This window comes from Grampus griseus (assembly GCF_964374135.1).
Source record: "Grampus griseus genome assembly, chromosome: 16".
Taxonomy (NCBI): Eukaryota; Metazoa; Chordata; class Mammalia; order Artiodactyla; family Delphinidae; genus Grampus; species Grampus griseus.
The window spans coordinates 79098228-79112844 of record NC_139010.1 but is presented as its reverse complement, the minus strand read 5'-3'; the positions used below and the strand labels follow the sequence as shown (position 1 = coordinate 79112844).

Below are 14617 nucleotides of genomic sequence, written 5' to 3'. Positions count from 1 at the left end.
AGTTACAGGTGATCATTTTTGGATTATTTATGGATTTATTCCTAAATTGGCCTATGAATTTGCATATTGGTGTCTGGTTGTGCTCTAAATCTGGTTTTGATTTGGTTTTGACCTTTGAGGACTGAACAAAGGTAGACAGCTTAGCCCCCCACCCTTCCTCCGACTGCAGTTTACATAGTTTTAAGTCCAGAGTTTGACTGAGTTTGTATTTACTCTTTTGAATTGAGCAACTCTAATATACAAACATTTGGGTAGGATTTTTTATAATAAAGAACTATGTAGTATAGCCCTAAAAAGTGGTGTGTGTTACATCTATAGGACTTTATTACGTGATGTGGGAAGGCCTATAGTATGGAAGGTTAGTGGCACAGGCCTTAATGTATATTTTTAGTCTTTGGACATTCAAATTAAGTATATGAGAAATAGCTATTCATTGGTTAGTAGCAGAACTCTTGAAGCAGATAGTTTAATTCTCTACACTTTTAAGAAAGCCTCAGAACCAGAAAAACAGGCTGCTTTAGGTTAGAAAGGAGGCGGTACAGCAAAGGACCTTGCCATAACCACAGTCCTTGGAGTTTTGTGAGACTAAAATCATCCTGAAAGCAGCAAGAATAATGGTTGCAATAATTGTTTCCAGGTTTGGGACCCCTGAATTTTGTTTTTTAAGTTGACCCGATGAACTAGTAATTGCAGGAATAAACTGAATGCTTACCAGCAGGAGTCACTCTAGGCCTCCTAATAAAAAGTAAATTAAACTATATCCTTAAAGCTCTCGAAGGCTGAGGTGACGCTGTGATAAGATGGCATTAGGGCAGTGTAGCAGCATTCTCAAATTATCCCTTATGCCTTTCTTTGTTCAATCTAGGAAGACTTGGTTCTTGCTCCTTTCAGAATTGGCCCTTGATACATTTTTTTTAAAGCAGTGTTTGTGGATAAAGATATCAGTACCTTACTATTCTGCATATTAGCTCACTTTGGCTTTCTTAGGATGAATTGATCATACCCCACATCATCTACTTGAATGAATACTCACATCCTTCTTCTGTTTGTTGTCCATCCTACAGTAGAAATCTCTAGAGTTAGCTGTAGTTAGTGTGAAAGGAGATGTTTGCTCGTGGTTTTCTGAAAAAGAATGGGTCCAGTGTGATGAGAAACTGAAATATTTTAGCAATAGCCATGAAATATAATAGTTTCCCAAGTGTACACAAGCTCAAGAAGTTAATTGTTCATTTATGTTTGATACTGGGATTGAAACATTGGATTAAAACCAATTAAATGTTCCTAGAAGCAGCAGAAAAAGTTTCCTGATTTATGAATAGAACCATTCAGATGGCGCAGACACAATCCATGTAAAGTAATGAGGTGTTTTGTTTTTTTGGCAAAGGAGAACACAAAACAGGCATAGGGAGTTCTTTTCAAAAACCTTCTCTTTAAAAAAATCTCTTTTTGGATACATGGTTAATAAAATAACATACACCAGTAGGAAGGAGTAATGGGAAATCTAGGGCTTCACTTCACAAGGAAAACAATCCCCCTCCCCCAGGTGAGCAGCACAATGAAAATACTCTGCTTATTCTATCAGGGTTACATTCCTGAACTTAAGTCAACATCCTAAGTTACAGAACTAAACATGCTCTGCTTCTGCTTAGCAACCACAAATCCTTCCTTCACCGGTTGCATGTATTTTGGATGTGGCTTCTGAAGTACACTTTCCTTTATTTCGATCAGCACCCCGAATTAGGAAAGTAGCGATTTATTTTCCGAAAGTGTGACAACACTAACACGGTCCCCCCTCCCCTACCGCCCAGCACGCCCTGAAATCGTTTCCTTAAAACCTCAAAAAACCCAACAACCCGGAAGCTGGACGTCTTAAGTCCACGCGGCCCGGGGTTTTTATCCCGGCTCGTGCGGGGGGCGGGGGGAGACGGCCCCGGGGTCTCTGGCTCGGGGCCCGGGCAGCAGTGGTGGTGGCGGCGGCGCGGCCGGGGGCCGGGGCCACTTCCCGCGTTCTGGGGCCTTGCAGGCGCGAGCTCGGCGAGCGGCGCGCGGCTCGGCTCGCAGGACGCCCTTTAGCCCCGCCGGCGGCGCGCCGCGACCCCCCCACTCCCCGCCCACCGGCGGCTGCGCGCACTGCACACTCGCCCGCCGCCGCACGCTGCCCGGCTCCTGCACGCCGCCGCGCTGAGCGCCCGGGCCCGCGACGCCGCCCGCAGAGCGCCGGACCCAGCGACACGCAGCCGCGGTCGGGCTGCCCCGCGGCGGCGGCGGGCGCGGGCGGCCTGGCCGGGGCTGGTTAAAGGGACGAGTTGCAAACAGTTCAGGAAGTGACAAGTCGATTTCCTCCTCCCTGGGAGCCGCTCGGTACAAAGCGCTCGGCGCCGGCAGAAGAGCGTGCGCGCGGCGGACGAGCCGCGGGCAGCCTGGACGACTTGGCGAGCGCCGGCGGCAACGGCGCGGGGTCCGCTCTCGGAGCGTCCCGCCGCGCACAGTAAGCGACCCCGGGCCGGGCGGCGGCGTTGGCGACCGGGGGGCCGGTCCCGAGCGGAGGTCCCTGCCGTGTGCGCCCCAGCCGCCGGCTGTAGGGAGCCCGGCTCGCGTGTGTGCTGGCCTTGACCTTTTTTATTTTTATGTTGCTGATTTCCTTTTTGTCCGCCTTGTTTCGCGTTGGGTCGGGTGGTTTCTCGGGGCGCTGAGTGTCGCCGCTGGTGCATGCGTGAGACTTGTCAGAGCGCAGCCAGGGGAACGAGCCAGCCCGGCCCCTGCGGAAAAGTCTGCGCTTCCCGGGGCGGGCTCGGGGACTGCTGCGCCCGGGGGTGTCCTCCTCTCCACGTCTCAACTTGAGCCCTGGCTGCGGCAGCGGCGAAGGCGCCGAGCCCCGGGACCCGGGCGTCCCGGCTCACCCCGGAGTTCCCGCATCGTTTGCAGACAACTCTTTTGTTCGCGGAAGTTTGCGTCCGCCACCCCGGGATGCGGGCACGCAGCGGCGGGCTCCCCGGCGGCTGGACCGGCCGGGGAGGTCACGTAGGGGGTGAGAGGGCGTTCTGTCCCGGGCAGGGGAAGCCCCCGGGGTCGCCGCGGCGGGGACTTGCGGAATGGGGGCTGGGGCGGGGTGCAGGGGGGCCGTGCCGGCGTGGCTTTTGCACATGGCGAGAAGGGCCGTCCGGCACGGGCACACTGGTCGAGTCACATTTTTGCCAGTCCTTGATTTCCAAGCCCGTGGGAGTCGTCTTCGCCGCTCGGGCTTTCTCTTGGTGGGGCGGGGACGAAGAAGGGGAGGATGCCCAGAGTCCCGGGGAGGGCCCTCGGTTTGCATTGCCCCAAATGCCTTCTCCGGCACCCCCCGGTTCCCTACCCCCGCCTGCAGACTTGGGGAACAATGCTCGTGGCTCAGGACAAGGCGGCGGAGCACCAGCGAGTCTCGAGAGCCGGTTTGCTCGCGTCCCTCGCCCCCGGACGCCCCCTGAAGCCAGGCTGCCTCCATCTGACCGCCCGGGTTCATTAACACGTACTGTACTTCGTACGATGGTGAACAAAGAACAGCTCTTTGCGGCATTTGATGAATGGGATTCTGCCTCCTATAGGCCACACTCTGAGTCTTCCATTCGTTACAGCATCCGGACTCGGTGGTGTTGGGCAAGTGGCCCCCGCGGTGGGCTGCATTCCGGGCCCCGGACCTGGGCAGGGCATTTGTGCCGATGCCGCCTCCGCCACGCTCGTCTTGCCGGAGCGGGTGCAGATGGAGCCAGGCTGACGGTTGTTCAACAGGAACAAATGTTTGTTGAATTGTTGCATGGTGGAGACAAGGGACTGTTTTCTATTGACTGCTGCAGGAGTTGGAATGGCATTGTTTATTGGCCTGGGAAGCCAGGCAAGCGTCTTGTGCTGCTTACAACATATTAGCAGACTTCCAAATGACATACTAGCATATGTGTTCCCAGCAGTTCCCACCGGCTGGAAGGGGATCCCTTCTTTCTCCAGATCCTGGACTCTGGGTTAAAATATGCCATCAGGTTTGAGGACTTGGAAAGGAATGGAGTTAGTAGACTGGGTGAAACTCACTGTTCCTGACTTCGCCAGGTTTTGGTTTCATTTTAATTTATCCACTTAACAGTAACTTGTCTCAGTTACAGTTTTGATACTGAATTGCAGATCTGTAGTGTGGTTTTTTTTTTGTTTTCTTTTCCTCCCTTTTTCCTTAGCTATGGACAACTAGATAAACAGAAAACAGCCTCTTGTCCCAGTTGATAGGCCCACGTTAGTGGGAGAAGGTTTGGGTCTTAAGTTCAGGATTGGTAGCCCTTGACGTTGTGTCTGTACTTGGCAAGGGTCTGGATGCTGCCAGCCATGGTACAGACCTAGGAGCCTGCTGATTCACCTCCCGGGGTGCTGTTCCAGGCCAGAAAATGAAGGAGAGGCCTGTGGCAGGTCTGTTTCTTTCTCCCAAATGCCCCTCCAGAGAACAAGGCGGTTTTAAGACCAGTTCAGATAATTTTGCCCAAGGACTTCTTTTCCCCTGAGAAGGTGATTATTGCTGTGCAATTGTTTTAACATCGAAGACAAGTTTTAAATAAAAGCTAGCAGTATAGTTGCTACAGAAATGGACTTGAATGTTCTAAGGCCGGCAGGACAAATAGAGCATTCCACTGTTTTGATTGATGATATTTTTAGTCAGTTTCTCCCTTCTGTTTTGAACTTAGGGTATGCTGCGTGTAGTAGCATTTTGGAAGTTCATAAAGTTTTTTGAGGAAGAAGAGCTTTAAGATACCTTCTTGTAATCATGGTGGCAACACTTAACTGACATTTTATCGGAAGCCCTGTTGTTATTTCTTAGGTTCTTTCCCACCACTCCTTTTAGCCTTTATTCCCCTGCTGATTCCTTCACCATTGCCCGGCCTCTCCATCTCCCTGGTTCTGTAGGAGCCTAGTGGGCTGGGTGTCCTTTAAGTGGGTTCAGGGAGCAGGCGCCTGACCCATGATCGAAGCTCAGGAAAGGCCAGCCAGCTCTCCTCCCCTGCAGGAGGCTGGAGAGGAGGGAGCCTTGTGTAGAATCTGGGAGCTGGCAGCAGAGGACGCTTCGGAGCAATTTGGTATACCTTTGCGTTGCTCTTTGAGAAAGCACACTCTTCTGACCCACTGCTTGATGCAGTAGGCCCTCAAGACTGAGCCCCGGACACACTGTTGGATTGTTCAGTTGATGTTTCACCCAGTCAGTGTGACTTTTTTGGATTGCACACTGTGTGGAAAACTTTGCTCTTGCCCTAAAAAAAAAAAAAAAGACTGAAATAAGCAGATACTCAGATCAGCACAACCCCCATCATTACCACCACTACACACACCTCTCTGATGTGTAATAAAAGAAACCTGCAGGCATAATTTGTTATGTAATATGCTGATAATACAAGTTTCGGTTTTAGGTGGAAACCAGATGTGGAGGGGCTCTCTTTAATTGATCCAGCAAGGGAGACACTTTAATAAATTAACTAGCCCTTGTAAACCCCAAAGGTGATTTTTTTTTTTTTTGACTTGAGGGGAGGGAGAATCCCAAACCCAGAGCTTTTTCGAAGTTTTTGCCTCTCAGCTTCTCGCTGCAGCTGTCCTTTTTGTCAGACTCTTCCTCTCTTGAAAGAACCGGTTTGTTGCCAACATGAAGCACATGGCTGGGTCTGGTGGGGCTCAGCACAGCTTAACTCTGCTGGGCTCCACTCTCCTCGCCTTGTCCAGCTGCTGTCCTGCCCTCCACCCTACAAAACAGGGCCTGGCTGAGGGACTTGGGTGCCGTAAGGAATGTTGACTGGTCTCCCTCAACTCGTTTCTGAAATGTGTGATCATCCAGGGAGAGTTGCTGTTTAAACTTGCCCAATGGATAAACTTTCTGAAATCATTGACTCTCCTTCTCTGATTAATTTGTGTTTGTTTCCTGCCTAACTTTAGAAGGGTTCTTTCTACAGGACTGAGTCACCTTTATTATGGCCCAAGGTCGGGGACTGCACTGTAATAGCTGACCCCATTAACAACAGTTTCATTGCGTGCCGGGATGTGAACTCTGGAAACAAACCTAGAGGCTTAGATATGCTGATGTGCCCTGGAGACTGGCTTAGAAAATTTTTGTTTTAGGGCAGTTTACATTAACATGATTAATGACCTTGCCACTGAAAAGTCTATATTCAAAAGCTATTTACCATTCCCTAGGGTTCTTCTTATGGTGAAGTAATTTTCTTTGCCAAACAACTTTGTTTTAAGGTAACTTCTTCTTTGATGTTTAATCCAAACCTCCTGTGCACACAGTTTTGGATCAAGGTTTGGGCTTCGAAAATTGCGGGTTGTGGTTTTGGTGGTGCCGGTCTTAACCCTCCCGAACTTCTGGTCAGGAGGCATCTGGATTCTTGTCTTAAGAAAGTTCTCTGAGATCCTGAGAAGCAGCAGTTAGTGCTGTGCTGGTTAGGATGGTAGGAAATCTTCCAGAGGAAACTTGGCTTCAGGGTGTCTTGGAGGAGGGATACAGGGAGGCTGGAGCAGAGGACAAGTTTTTTTTTTTTCCCCCTTGCAGAGACTGGAGATACTTGAGCGTTTTCAGAAAACAGAGACGTCTTTGCTGCAGCTGCCTTCTCCTCCTCCTGCTTTTTCCTCATCTTCTTCTTGTTCCTTTTTTTGTTAAGTGTGGGTTGATTGAGAGGGGGAAATGCTGATGGGTGGGTCTGAAAGCAGCCTTTAGGAACCCAAGAAAATAAAAACACATTTGAAGGACTCGGGAAGATTTTGCATTTCAAAGGGTCTACCTTGTAGAATTTCACATCACGTCAGGGGTTACGGAGAAGTGTGACAGGCACCCTGCTTCTTTACGATTCTCCTCTCCTGCTGCGGGGGCTGCATGGGAAGCTGCCTTTTGCAGGGGGGATGGGGGCAGCCTGGCCAGACTGTGCAGGAATATCACGGAAACAGCAGCTCCCCTTAGGTATCTGTAGTCCCTGGAGGGACTTTTTCCACTGGGCCCATCTCAGGAGGCGAAAGCAAATCATGTCGGTAAACAGCCCATTTGACCCCAGAATGCAGGAGCAGGCCAACTCCTGGCCGTTCTGGCTCTCCCTTGAAACAAAGAAACAGATTCTCCTCCTGTAGTGATATAGTGTGGTTCCCAAGATCCAGGCCCGTAAAATGTTGGGTGCAGCAGGATTTAGCTGAAGTGGGTGTGGATTATTCAAAGAATAATAGCAGTGCCCACTGGTTGTTGAAGGCTCACCCTTGGCCAGGGGCTTTGTATACACTGTCTCTAATTCTCAAAGAAGTCCTGCAGTTACAGCTGAAGAAACTGAGGCTCAGAGAGGCCAAGTAACTGGCCCAGGGCCACACAGCGGGAAGGCTGAGCATCTGGTAGCTCTATTCCGGTCTGTCTGGCTTCAGAGCCTGCTTGCTCTCCATACCCTGTGCTATTGGTTGGTGTGTTCATAAGACAGAGGCACTGGGTTCTGTTTTATCTCGAAGCATAAATTTTGTTTAGTCTTGTTAACACCACAGGGAAACTTAGAAATTTTAACTGCCTTTTTTCCTTGCTCCTGTTTCCTACAGCCTTTTTTTGTTTTCTTTGAAGGAGTAATTGGATTCTGTATCTACCATAGGACCAAAGACAGTGCCTCAGTTGGGAAGACTGAAATGTTTTGCTTCATCCTCACAAAAGACAGGTTCATAAGAAAATAATATATTCCCAGTGACCTTCTGGGGGAAATGGGAAATAAATCTGACAGCCCACTAGAAGCATCACATTTATGCAGATCCCATTTTCCATTCAAAGAGATTGTTAAAAGGGTTTCCAGCTTTTTTTTTTTTTGCATTTGTAAGTTAGATGTCTCATAGTAAATCATTTTGTGGTCCTTGCCACCCCAGGTTTGTACAATATCACATTTTGTTTACATGCCTAAAGTCATCAAATAACTGAACACAACTGTACATCCTCCAGCGTGTGGGCACTTGGTATGCCCCAGCCAGGGCTGGGCAGAGGCCCTGCATGCTGTCTCAGACAGATGGCTCGTGCAGGTTGATCGTGGTTTGTGTGTGGAGGTGGGGTAAGTATCCCCACATCTCCAGCAAGGGCTGCCTGGCTGGGTCTGCCGGCCTTTCTGCTCCTAGAGAGTTTGTGGGAGAGGGCTGGGAGCCCCTCTCACCAAGTTTTTAGACTTTACAGCAGGTGTTCCTCAACCTTGGCTGTGTATTAGAATCACCTGGGGAAGTTTAAAAAAAAAGAATCTGGATGCCCAGACAGCATCCAGGACCAATTACATCAGAATCTTGGAGAGAAGGGATGGGACTCAGTGTTGGTACTTTTAAAGCTTCTGAGTTGATTCTGTTGTGCATCTAAGACTGAGGAACGAGGGCTGGAATAGACCCCACGTATACCTCTCTTCCCTTAGCAGGGATTAGGGACCTTCCTGTTCAGGAGTGGAATAAACCTATTGGAATTTTCCGCTGCTGCCATGTCTCAGTGAAGGAGAATCTGAAAGGTACCCATCCCTGGGCCAAGTGCCTCTGCAGACATCATCCAGGTAGCTCCTGTTTCTGCTGGGCCAGGCGTTGGGTGCGCTTCCCCACACAGGATTCGGTACAGCCCCTCTGAGCCACCTCCTTTCTGGCACGAAGAGGGCAGGTTTTATTCAATCTGTTGTCTCAGGGGAGTTCTCATGCAGGCCGTGCATCCCCACCATCCTGCTAGTCTTTTCAGCTTCTTGTTCCTTCTGGAGGTTTGGCACATAGTATCCCTCTGGCGCTCAGGGGTGGGAAGATGCACTTTGGGTTCAGGGTGTATCTTGGTGATTCTCAGTAAGCCGTTGGTCCGTTTCACCCTGGTTTGCAGTGAGTGTCATGCTGTCAGCCACCTGGCTGTACCTGACTGCTGGGAACCTGTCCTTCTACATGCTTGGGATTACGTTTCATAGAATTATTTTAGGATGACCAGGGGCTGGGAGAGCAGGAGCTACTGTGGCCTGCTTTTACAGAATGTAAGATTACAGAATGTAAGATTACAGAAGGGAAATCCCACGCCGAGAGATGCGGTGACTTTCCCAAGGTCACGTGGGCCAGGGCACAGAGGGACCAGAACCTGCGTCTCCTGGGTGCCCTGCTCAAGTGCTGCATTCTCTCCTGCGAGACTCTGGGACACATTCTTTTTTTTTTTTTTTTAATTTATTCATTTTTGGCTGCGTTGGGTCTTGGTCGCTGCACACAGGCTTTTTCTCTAGTTGTGGCGAGCGGGGGCCACTCTTCATTGAGGTGTGTGGGCTTCTCATTGCGGTGGCCTCTCTAGTTGCGGAGCACGGGCTCTAGGTGCGTGGGCTTCAGTAGTTGTGGCACACGGGCTCCGTAGTGGCTCGTGGGCTCTAGAGCGCAGGCTCAGTAGCTGTGGTGCATGGGCCTAGTTGCTCTGCGGCTTGTGGGATCCTCCCGGAGCAGGGCTCAAACCCGTGTCCCCTGCCTTGGCAGGCGGGCTCTTAACCGCTGCGCCACAGGGAGGTCCCGGGACACATTCTTGCCTGCAGGACAGCACACTGTAGCAGACCCACAGGCAGCATGGTCACTGTCCAGAGGTCTTTAGCCTAGTGAAACATGCCCTCCGAAGCTCTTGGTTGACTTTGACAGTCCATCCCGTTTTTCACTTCCTCCCCTGACGCGTGTGCAGCAGGCATCCCTTCAGTTACTGAACGTGTAGCCTCGTGAAACTTGCAGCCGGGGAAACTGAGTCCTGTTGGGAAGTGCTGAAACCTTGAGCTTGATGAAAAGGCCTTTTTGGTCGCCTTGGCAAAGGTTTGTCCATCTGCTCTTCTGCGCATTGGTGGTGGTGGGTAAATAAGGGCTCTTTCTCCTCTGCTCGGAGTTGGGTTTGGGCCTAATGAGGTGGGGAGGAGGGGGATTGTTCTTCCTGCATTCATTTAGCAGACACTGATTGGGCACCTGCTGGGTGTCCCTCGCCGAGCTGGCCACTTTACTTCATTAGTTCATTGAATCCTCAGCACGAGCCCATGGCTGAGGAACTCGCTCCGCCTCTTGCTGAAAATGCCGCTGCTCAGAGAAATTCCTCGCCTCTGGTGGGCGGGACAGTGGCATTTTAGCTCTTTGTGGCGGGCCTCCGTACGCTCCCTCTTGGTCCAACTGCTCCCTCTTGGTCCAGCGGCTGCCCTGGGGCAGTGGAGGTGCGCTTCCTGCCATGAGCAGGGGGCATCATCCAGGGGGTGGTCCCCAGCGATTACGGACCGGGGACCACGCTGCCACTTCCAGGAGGGGCTGGGGTGGCCACGTGGCAGAGCCTGCTTGGGGGGGGCCTGAGGGGACCCAGGGAGCAGTGTCTGTCCGGGGCCCCTCTGTGTCCTGGCAGTGGGAGCAGGGCCTTGCGGGAGGAGGTTGCTCACCCCACGGAGGCCACCCTCCTTCCCGGCTGCCCTCTGGCTGAAGTGCCCTGATGGACACAGCCCAGTTGGGAGAGGCCTCCGCCGTGCCTGGAATTCCCCTTGCTCTGGCCTTCATGTTGGCCGGGGGCCTGGGAGTGGAGGGACGTTCCGTGAGCCGCCTGCGAGCAGCCTCTGCATGTTCGGAGGTGGAAGGACACCGTCCTCGGCAGCCAGCTGCCTCTGCGCTCTGGGTGAGGAGAGGGGGCCGGGGGTGTCTGTGGTTCTGAGACTCCAGACGGGGTGTGGAATGCAGGGGCCCCCTCTGTGGCGTGGTCCTGGGAACCCCCCTCCCCCGAAGGCCCCGGAGCAGTCAGACAGTGGGATTCCCCAGGGGGAAAGCAGCGGGCACACGACTGCTCACTTGCTGGACCCAGTTTGCTGTGTGACCCTCGCGGCCTCAGGTTTCTCATCTTGCTGGCCTTGCCTCCCAGTGGTTTCGGGAGGATTGGGTGAGAGCCTGTCCGAGAAGCACCTGGCGAAGGTGCGGTGCCGCCGGTGGGACGTGAGCTGGACTGGGTGGGCAGAAGTTCTGCCTGGCGGTCCAGGGCGGGCTGCGTGTCAGCAAGAGAAGAACATGCACGGGGGATCTCTGGGCGGAGAGGAGGTGAAACCCCGGTCTGTGTCGCTTACTGCAAGGGCAGCATTCAGCTGTGGCATCAGTGCCTAGGTTCGAATCCCAGGTCTGCCCTCTGTCTGCTCTTAGGCCGTTGACTGCCTCTCCCACCTGGCTTCCCTCCTCTGGAGTATGGCCGTGCCGACAGCACCCAGCCCGTGGGCTGCGGGCACTAAGTGAGGCCATGGCTGCTGGGGACACTTGGAGCCCTGCGAATGTTGGTGTGCAGCCCGTGGCCCCAGTGGGTGACAGGATGAGGGACAGAGCAGAGGGGACTTAACTCGAAGCTGGGCTTGGCTGGATAAGGCCAGGTAGAGCCTTTCTTCACCCACATTCTCTGTTCGCAGATGTGATTTGGGGGGGAAGAAGGGTTGAGAGTACATGTTACAATTCAGTTTGCATTGTGTCTCTTAACAAGAGTTAAGGTGAGTGAAATCTTTTAAGCTTTCTCTTTAGGAAACAAAATCTCTGTTTACCAAAAGTGATTTAATTTGGTCCTAAACATAGAAGATTTAAATGCAAGTGTCATGATGCGGCCCTGGAATCTTGGCTCTGCTCTCACCAACTTCTGTGAATGGGTTCTTTGGAAACCTCAGTGGTTGCACACCTATCTGGACTGAGAGTGGGAGGCCCATTTACCTTAAGATTCTTTTTAGACTCTCCGCAGCTGATGTCTTTCTTTCATCTTGATGCTTCTTTTAAGTTGGTGAGCTTCCTTTCACAGCTGTGGCCCGCATCCTCTTGGTGCAGGTTGCGTGGTCGCAGCTGTGGCCCTTGCCCCCAGCCTGGCCACCTTTCACCGACTACTGGGGTCTGATTATGCTGTCTCCGGATCCCCCTGCCACCTGAACGTGGTGGCAGTTTCTCCAGGAGCAAGAGCTCATCTAAGCTCCATGAAAGCTTTTTTTTTTTTTTGCGGTACTCAGGCCTCTCACCGCTGTGGCCTCTCCTGTTGCGGAGTACAGGCTCCGGACGCGCAGGCTCAGCGGCCATGGCTCACGGGACCAGCCACTCTGCGGCATGTGGGATCTTCCCGGACCGGGGCACGAACCTGTGTTCCCTGCATCGGCAGGCGGACGCTCAACCACTGCGCCACCAGGGAAGCCCCTCCATGAAAGCTTTTGAAACGAGTCCTTGACTGGGATGATGGAGGGAAAGGCCATCCCCTCCTTGGTGGGCGTAGATCTCCACTCCCCGTGTCTTCTAAGTGTCACCCCTTGTCAGCCCCAGCCTGGCATCCTATGGGGTGAGCGGGGTGGACAGTCTTGGCCCGAGAGATTGCTGCTGTACTTTGGGCAGCTTTGCGGGAGAGCCTTTCGTACAGGGGTGCGAAGACTATTATTCGCTAGGTTCTGGGCAGGTGCCCTCAGAGGCTGGTACAGCTGGTTGGGAGCTCTTTAGAGAGCTCTCCCCAGAGGACCCACCAAGGTGTCTGGCCTTGGGTGGCCTTGACACAGACCCTCTTCCCGGACATCATGAAGCTTGGCGACCGAGGGGCTGTGTGAGGGAGGTGACCAAGGCGCCTGGGCTGCCTCTGCTCTTGGCGGATGTGACAGAACTCATCTTCCTTACCCTCTGTACCTCTTCGGACGTGTCGCTGTTTCTGTGGTGACCACAGAGCACTCTGCCGTGCTGATGGTGCCCCAGGCGCAATCCAGTTCACATCTAGTAAACGCCTACCATACGTGTCGGGCCCTGAGGAATTCGCACATGAGTAAACCAAATCCGCCTTTGAGGAGCTCCTCGGCTTGTGTCGTGAACACTCAGACTGCAGTTGTTTTTATCCACTTCCTACCACGTGCTGTGTGTAGTAAGTGTAGCGGAGGTATGGGTCCACAGGGTTCTGGTGAGTCCACAGTTCTGTGGGAGTGACGGGAGGGTCATTTAAACCAAGCCGAAGGGAGGAGGGCTGAGAAGGCTTCCTGAGGCTTGAAGAATGAGCAGGAGTTTAGACGGACACAGAATTGGGAGGAGGAGGTGTCCCAGACCAGGGAGCAGTGTGCGCAGGGGCACCGGAGACTGCCTCGGGTGGTGGAGGATAGCCTAGGCTCGAGGGCAGGAAGCGCACTGCTGGGCTGGCAGCTAAGCTGGTCGAGGTCAGGACAGCAGTGGGCGCCAGATGGAGGAGTCCCGACTTTATTGCCCGAGGGCTGGGAGCTGGGGAGCACATGCTGATGCTTGCCCTTGGGGAGTGGCACTGCGGACAGGGTTGGAGCAGACACCGGGAGACCACAGAGTGACCCAGGAGAGAGGGGCAAACCAGGGCAGGGCGAGGGCTGAAGGGGGTAGCGGTTGGTTGGTTGGTCACCAGTTGGATGCTGGTGAGGAAGCCGGAGGAGAAGGGAACGGCCTTCTCCAGCGGCCCTCACTAGGGGCCCCCTTCCAGGGAGACTGCTCAGGGGCCCCATCCTTTTGACCTTGGAGTGACCTCCTTGGAGGGCACTAGACTAGCGCCCTACACACGGAATTTTCATCAAGTGTCACCTACTTGGTCAGAGGCATGTGGTCTGTGTTTATTTTAGTTGAAGCTCTTGCTTTCAGTGGGGGCACTTGGGATTCCCAAGAACTTCCAAAATTCCTTGCCTGTGCCTGCACTGGAACTAAAGGAATCAAAACGAACAAAACCTTCTGGCATTGGATGAGTTGGAAAAGTCTGATTCAGTGTAAGCCTACTTTTTTTTCCCCCACCCCTTAAAGGAAAAGAAAGTGACCATGTTGGTGTGATTGAAAAAGGAGTCTGGGTGCCCTTTGGGCTCTGTCTTAGCGTGTTCTCGCTGGTGATCTCAGAGGGTGGGGGAGTCGCTGACACAAACACGCGAGACCGTTCTGCCTGGGTCACCTGACTCCTGGCGCTCCTGGGGACTCCGCACCCTCAGATGCCAGCCAGGATTCCAGGCCCCGGTGGCTGTGGGGCGTGTGACGTGGGCCCAAAGGACAATAGTGAAGGAAAATAGTGAACCCACGGAGACGGGCTGCCCATGTCAGCTTTCGGGGTGTCTTTTCCGAGCCCTATGGGGGTTTTGCTCATCAGCATTTAGTCTTGAGGAGAGAAGTAGGTAAGTTAGCTGCAAGTGGCCGCAAGTTTGGCAGTCAGCCTCCTGTTGATCTGATTCCTAGGGCGGTTAGCAAACACCCTCACCTGTTAGAAAAGTAAGAGAGAGGTGAGGCCTGGCTGAGGCTAAGCCTGGAGTGGAAGAGCTGTGCCCGTCAGGTGCCTGGGCTGCTGGCTGAGGTGTGTAGTGGATGCTCTGTCTACAGGTGAATGGGTTCTAATTTGCTTTTTAAGAAAAAAATCAGGTTTTTAAACTTTTGTAAGGTTCGGGCACGTCCTTGAGTGTTGCAGAAAAGACCCCAGGATATCTCTGCTCTAGGACGTGGCACAGAGCCCTCCGCTTGGCCACGGAGGAGCAGGGCCAGCGTGGCACCTGCTCTGTGTGGGCCTGAGGAGCTCCTGGCCCGCTAGCATCCTCCTCGGCTTAGAACGTGTGTGAAGATGCCTGGCCAGCCCTTTCCCTGCGCTTGTGAGAGAAAGGCTGAGCCGGCCTCTTCGGCACAGTTTCTGGGCGGGTCTGTG

General features: G+C 53.0%; 1 protein-coding gene across 3 annotated transcripts in view; it reads left to right on the top strand.

The window, feature by feature from the left end:
• Window positions 1-2276: 2276 nt before the first annotated feature.
• The window catches only part of FAM53B (family with sequence similarity 53 member B), a 118342-nt gene continuing 106001 nt past the window's right edge, over window positions 2277-14617 (top strand). For 2 of the 3 annotated variants that reach the window (XM_082672935.1, XM_082672933.1), the window contains exon 1: window positions 2277-2488. The gene's annotated coding sequence lies outside the window, so the exon portion shown is untranslated. Of the gene's footprint in view, window positions 2489-10519; window positions 10622-14617 lie in introns of those variants that run through there. The other variant, XM_082672934.1, reaches the window with a different exon arrangement.